Raw genomic sequence first — 6,541 nt, 5'->3', positions numbered from 1 at the left:
TTGGCTGGAGGCTTCCAGTCCAGGAGAGGCAGCTGGGAGGCGGCCCGAGGGCCTGCGGGGGGGGGGGGGGGGGGACGCTCACCTGCTGGGAGAAGCTTCCATGCAGTCTATGAGGAGCAGGAGCAGTTTTTCCTCCCCTGTACTTATCACTCAGCAACAGCCAGCACTGACAGCGCCCAGGAGGGAGGAAGGAGCCAGGATCTTCAGCTCCCTCACCTGCACTTTGGACTCTGAGCCTCCTGTTGAACCTGGGTCATTCCCAGAAGCAAGGTCTGGGAAACACCCAAAGAAAAGTTATTTTGCAAAAGGAACTCAGTCTGGAGACAAGTCACGGAAAAACTGGAGACGTTTTCACAGAGTGGACGCCAGTTCAGTTCTCTTTCTTCCCCCCAGGTCCCCCCGCCCTTTTTGAGTGTATAATTCACATGCAGTAATTTGTACAGAACTCTGGCACCCGGCTTGAGAGTTTTCCCCGAGCCCACATTCCCAGGTGACCACCCTCTGATAGAGAATGTTCACATTGCACCCGAAGTTTCTCCCGCCTGCCCGGAGGCAAATGACTCTTCAGATTTCTCTCCCCGTAGGTTTGTTTTTTCTGTTCTAGGACACCACATATTTGAAATCAAACAATCTGGACTCTACCGTTTCTGGCTTCTATTCCCTCAATGTAATGTTGTTGAAATTCGTCCTGTTGTAACTCATTTGCTCTTATTTCTGTAGGATTTCATTGTGTGGATTGACCACACTTTGTCTATCCATTCTTTTGTTGATTGGCATTTGTGTTGTGACCAGTTTGGGGCTACTAAAATCTTTGAAGAAAGGGGGAGGAAGGAAAGGGAGAGAGAGGAACAGATTATAACCAATGGAAAAAAGTAGGAATCCATGGCATACTGACATAAATATATTAATATATTGCAAGTTCGATGAGGAATACGGTGTTTGCATCCCCTTAAAGTACCTTTCCACAGAATACTTAGTACAAAGGGAAAATAAGTGACTCTCCAGTGGAGAAGCTTGGCAGACATCCCTTCATCAGGTGACCCAAGGGAACATCATTAGTTATGGGGCAAACTGAAATCCTCCACCACCTGATAGGATGCGATGAGAACACAGCCTCGCTCCTGAGACATTCTCCTCAAAGATCCTTGACCTTAATCGAACCATAAGGAATCATCTGAAAAACCTCGATTGAAGGACATACTACAAAATAACTGGTCCGTAACCTTCAGGAGTGCCAAGGGCATGCAAGTCAAAGAAAGTGGGAGGAATGTTCCAGAAAGAAGCTGAAGAGACTTGACAAACCAAGGGAACTCAGATTCTGGATGGGTTCCCTTGCTATAAAGGACATTATTATTGTCATTGGGAAGATCTGAATGGGATCTGAAGATCCAATGACAACAACCTATGGATGTGATTTCTTGACTTTGATCACCGGGGTCTGATTTTGTAGGAGGATATCTCAGTTGGAAGGAAATACACCCTAATGTGCTCTGAAGTCATGGAGTATCTGGATAGCGACTTATAGGCAGATAGCTCAGGTAAAATAATTCTTTGCATTATACTTGGAAACTTCCTGTAAATTTGAAATTATTAAAAAATAATAAGATTAAGCTTTTCCTGCCCTTGAGGAAACGTGTTTTTCAGCTGCCATTGGTCCTTTCTGTGTTTACTTCTAAGCGTGTGTGAGGACAGGGGTCACCACAATCGGGCTTCTTTTTGGTGATAGTGGGGACCTGAAAGGGCGCCATCCCTCAGGGACACAAGGCTGTACCTGTCTGATTGCCCCCGGGCTCCCAGGGCACCCTGATCTTGAAAGGCAGGGAGGGGTCTGTGCGCTTTGTGAGCGTGGCTGAACACGCCTGAGCCATCGGGGGGACAGGGAGGGGTCTGTGCGCTTTGTGGGCGTGGCTGAACACGCCTGAGCCCTCGGGGTCAGGAGAGCGGGTAGAGAACCCCTTGCACCTCCTTTAACCCAGTAGCACCCTTGGAAGGTTAACATCATCCTTCGTGTATTGAGCCTGTTACGTTAGCACCCGAGGCACTACTCTGGACGCTGGACATGTAGCGGTGAACAAGGCAGACAAAGGCTCCTGCCCTCAAGGAGCTTACAGCCTGGAAGGGACAGACAACCAGTAGACGCGATGAATAAGTAAAATGTACAGAATGCAGACTGATGTGTGCTATGGGGAGAAACCCACCAAGGCTGGTAACGGAGAATGAAAGCTAGCTACTGGACCTGAGCAACAGGAAGATCTGAGAGGTGGGTGTGTGCATGTGCACGTGCGTGCGTGCGTGTGTGACAGCGTGTGCGTGTGTGTGTGTTCAGTTTTAGCCATGCTATATATGAAATGCCTGTTAAATACCTAAGTGGTGGAGTCAGAAGTTCAGAGTTGGGGGCCAGGCTGGAGATCAGAATTTGGGTGTTCACTAGATGAACGATTTTGAAGATATGAGTGAGTTCTGGACAGACCCAAGGACTGGGACATTTCACAGTTGAAGGGATGGTATGTAGACAGGCCACATCATTGGCCCCAGATCACATGGCTGGGAAGTCGTGGAGCTGGGATTCAAACCTGGGGCAGACTTGCACCCCTGTTCAAAGTTGCCATAAAGTCTTGCTGCTATTGACTATGCGGCCTTGGGCAGGTCACCTGACCTTTCAGAGGCTGGGTGTCCTCATCTATCAAAGGAGAGGTGAGCAGTGTGAGGGCAGGTGAAGGCAAGGATGGTGCAGGGGGCCTCGTGGTGCTCAAGCAGCTGCTCAGACAGGTCACCGGAATGGTCCTGGTTTTGCCCCCTGCCCTTCTCCCATTAGTCTTGGACATCTGCTCTCATCGGAACAGCCCTGTCTTCTGGGCAGGGGTGGGGGACCGGTGAGACACATGTGCAGAATCCACAAGCCCAGATATCAATTTACAAGAAGCCACTGCCACCCAGCCTGAAATTCTGGGGGCAGCGTGACCTGCAGGCCCTCCCTGTGGGCACAAGATTCCACCAAGCAAATCCCTGCCAGCCAGTCGCTGGGTGAACTTGGCATTTGAAGAAGGGAAATTAGAGAGTGAAGCAGGGTTGGTGGGACCAAGCTGGGTCTCTGTGGAGTGCCCCTGGGCCCTACTGGGAGGACGGAAACAGAGCCTGTTCCAGTTCCAGGGCTGAGGCTCAGTGCCCTGGCAAGGGCACCACTCCCAGGTCAGCTCCGGGCTGGGCTGGCACTCCTAGAGCTTCCGGGGCTGGCCAGGCCCCTTCCGCCAACTCAGTCTTTCTTTAGAGTTGTTAATATCTTTCCATCTGTCCAGGCCTGGTGGGGGCCCTCCTGCCTCTGTGGCTTAGCACTTCCACTTTGGGGCATCCAGAGGTTTCGCAGTGTAAATGCCAGTGGCTCCTGTCACATGGGGGCTGGGCAGGTGCCTGGCCACAGGACTTCCTGTCCCCCATCCACCCCTCTCCTGCCAGCTGGCAGCAAGAGGCCTCCAGCTGGCCGCGCTCACTGTGGGGAAGTCAAATTTCCAGGCTCCCCCAGGAGGATGGCTCTGGGCTGTGCCCTCTGCCCAGCTTAGCCCTAGCCACCCTCAATCCTGGCTCCATCAAGTTCCTGAGCCCCAACTCAGCTGTGCCAAGAGCTCTGGCCCACCCTGAGTCTCTCAGCTGAGGCTGCAAGAGCAGCCAGCAATTCAGGGGGGCTGGAGGAGAGGCAGATCCAGAACTGGGGAGCCTGAGAGGATGCTGTGCTTGGGGTCTACTCATCTGTCTCCCCTGCTGGGCTGCAGGCCTGGCCTGCTCCCTTGCAAGTCACTGCCCAGAGCACTTGGCCTGGCCCTGGGCCATGAATGAGTGGAGGTGCCAGCATCTTGGGGAATCTGGGGGCTTTATAGGAGTGGGGGTTTGGGTATCAGTCCCAGGGATCTGTGTTGGGGTGACCTCTGGAAAGCTTGGAATGGGGAGGACACTGGTGCTCGGAGCTGTGAAGGGCTGTGCAGGCATGGTCGGCCTTGAAGCCTGGGCACCAAGACCCACACAGGGCTGCAGCTGCCCATTGCAGGCAGATGGGGTTCCCTCGTTTCCCTTGTGTGCATGCCTCCTGTGGGCATCCAGGGGGGAGGGGGTGGCAAAGGCAATCTCAGTGTTTCTGGGATGTAATTTGAGTATTTGGAGCCAAGCACTATAAAAATCTTGGAAAGAACGTTTAGTGATAAATCAGAAACTAACAAAACCAAAGCAATCATTTGTTAGTTGTGTCTGCAAGAGGAACAGGGCAAGGTGAATTTTGATCCAGTAAAAGCCGAGCTTTGTGCCTGGGTCTGCTTTATTTGAGGGGTGGTGAGGCTCTGCCCACACTCGCCCCCCCCCCCCAGTTGGCTTCCAGAGGGGGAAGTGGGGAAAGCAGGTCCCGACAGCAGGAGGAGCTTTGGTTTGGAAGATCCAGACCCCCGTCTGCGTGTTACACACACACACTCTTGGCAAATCACCGTGCCTTAGTTTCCCATATGTGGAAGGAATAATAAGCATATCTACTACCCAAGGTCAAGGAGGGCAAATAAGGTAAGCACGTGTGTTGGTGTTAGTTGGACCACAGTCCTTGTGATCATCCACAATCTCCACTGAATTATCCTTTATGGTGTGCCTATTTTGTGCCAGGCCCTGGGGATACAGGGGAAACCAAGGCAGAAACGGGGCTCTTTCTGGAATCCATCTATCCACCTGCCCTGGCAGCCTCCTCTTTGTAGGAGCTACACTGGGCTTTCCTCAGTTCCAGAGGCCAGAGCCTTTTCCCGGCTCCCCCTCCCCCTCCCACCAGGACTTTGCACTTATTGGTCCCGCATTTCCTAGCCACCCCTTTTTCTTCACATACTGCAACCCACCCTTCCTGTCTCCACTGCCCAAGGGGACACCTTCAGGCACCGTCTCTGTGCATCTGACGTCTGTGGCAACTTGACTTCTGGAGGTCTTCATTTTTCACGGGAATACTGGATAAGGGCTCTGGCTCAAGCCCTGACTAGCTGTCCCAGGGGTCGCCTAATCGCTCTGTTTCCCTACGTGTAAGGAAGAACCACAGTGGTCCCCACCTCCTGGGGGTGGTTGTCAAGAGTCGATGAGCTACGGCACCCGAACCCAGAGAACGGTGCCCACCATCCAGCGAAGACGGTATACATATTACTCTCATTACTGTTACTTTGTAGCCATTACCAGACTGCGGGACCCAAGGGGCGGTGCTTCGCACGCTTCGCACTCTTCCCACCGCTCAGCACCTGGAGCGTGCTAGACTCGCAGCATCTTCCGCACCTGCCCAGGTCCTGGGCGGGGGTGGGGGTGGGGTGCGGCTGCATCTCTGGCGCTGGCACTGCCCAACGAGGGAGGGAAGCGGAAGTAGCCCAGTTTCTCGGAAAGCCGGGCAGGCACACAGTAGGTGCTCAAGGGATGGCCGGCTGACACCGGGAAGCCAGTGGCCCGGTGAGTGCACGCTCCCCCCCACACACACTACGCGGCGGAATGCTCGGGCTGCCCACACGGTCTCTCAGGGTGCATCCGCTTCCAACGACACCCACTCCCACAACAAAGAACCTTGTCTCCGTTGGGCCACCTCCCCTCGGCGCCACCGGCACACACAGGGGGCGAGGAGCCCGCCCGTCCCCCGGCGCTGCCCCCCGACCACGTTCGGGAGCCGTCCCCCGCGGGCGCAGCTGCGCCGAAAAGCCAAGACGAAGCCGGGCTGGCGCCCGAGGGGCGCGCGGCGACGCCGCCTCCAGCCGCGATTTAAAGGGCAGCGAGGGGCGGAGGGATCCCTGCCGACCCTCAGCGCGGATCCCTCCGCCGCGGGGACGCGAGGCGACGGCTCCTTCGGCTCTCTCCAAATTCGCTTTTTGTCCCTCCGCCGCGGGGAGCACCCAGCGAGGAACTCGTTTCTTTCCCGTGTTTCTCCGCCTCCCCCGCCCCCCGCCCCCCGCGAGTCCCGTAAAAGCAACAGAGGCGGCAGGGGTGGCGCGAGACGGCGTGGTGTCCCTCCGCCCGGCCGAAGGCACTCCTTTTCGTGTCCTTCCACCGTTCCCGGGCGGCGTCCGGACGGCTCACCGGGGGCGGCGACGCGTCTGCGGCGCGGGAGGCGAGGCTCTGGGGCTATGAGGTGAGGGCGCCCGGACACCGGAGGCAGCGCGCGCGGCGCCAGGACCCGGGACGCGGACCCCCGGCGAAGGCGGCCTTTGGGACGCCGCGGCCGCGCGAGAGGCGAGGTGAGGCCGGGCGCGGGGACGCGGGGACGCGGGGACGCGGGGGCGCGGCGCGGTGGGGGCGGGGGGCTCCGGCCGCGGCTGGGACTTATTTCCCGACAGCGGATGGAGCGGGCGGTGCTGCGGCCGGCGCCGCCATCTTGGATTTTACTCTCCATTTTTCTCGGGAATTATTTTTTGGTGATTAATTTTCTTGGGGGCCGGGGAAGTGCCGCCCGGCAGCGCGGACCCCCCAGCGCAGCGGCCGGGCCGCGGGGCCGCGCTGCGCCGCGAGGAGGAGCGGGCAGCGCCCGGCGGTGAGCGGGGGGCGGGCGCGGCGC

The 6,541-nt window shown here is 56.7% G+C and overlaps 1 protein-coding gene across 3 annotated transcripts in view; it reads left to right on the top strand.

The window, feature by feature from the left end:
- The first annotated feature begins 5,853 nt into the window (after nt 1–5,853).
- Nucleotides 5,854–6,541, top strand: part of KMT5B (lysine methyltransferase 5B) — a 55,761-nt gene continuing 55,073 nt past the window's right edge. Inside the window, exon 1 of one of the 3 annotated variants that reach the window (XM_032414507.1) lies at nt 5,854–6,224. The gene's annotated coding sequence lies outside the window, so the exon portion shown is untranslated. Of the gene's footprint in view, nt 6,225–6,366; nt 6,518–6,541 lie in introns of those variants that run through there. The other 2 variants (XM_032414512.1, XM_032414508.1) reach the window with 2 other exon arrangements.

The sequence above is a fragment of the Phoca vitulina genome, unplaced genomic scaffold (genome assembly GCF_004348235.1).
Source record: "Phoca vitulina isolate PV1807 unplaced genomic scaffold, GSC_HSeal_1.0 scaffold16, whole genome shotgun sequence".
Taxonomy (NCBI): Eukaryota; Metazoa; Chordata; class Mammalia; order Carnivora; family Phocidae; genus Phoca; species Phoca vitulina.
Note: the sequence above shows the minus strand (reverse complement) of the source record. Positions and strands in the feature narration are given on the sequence as shown.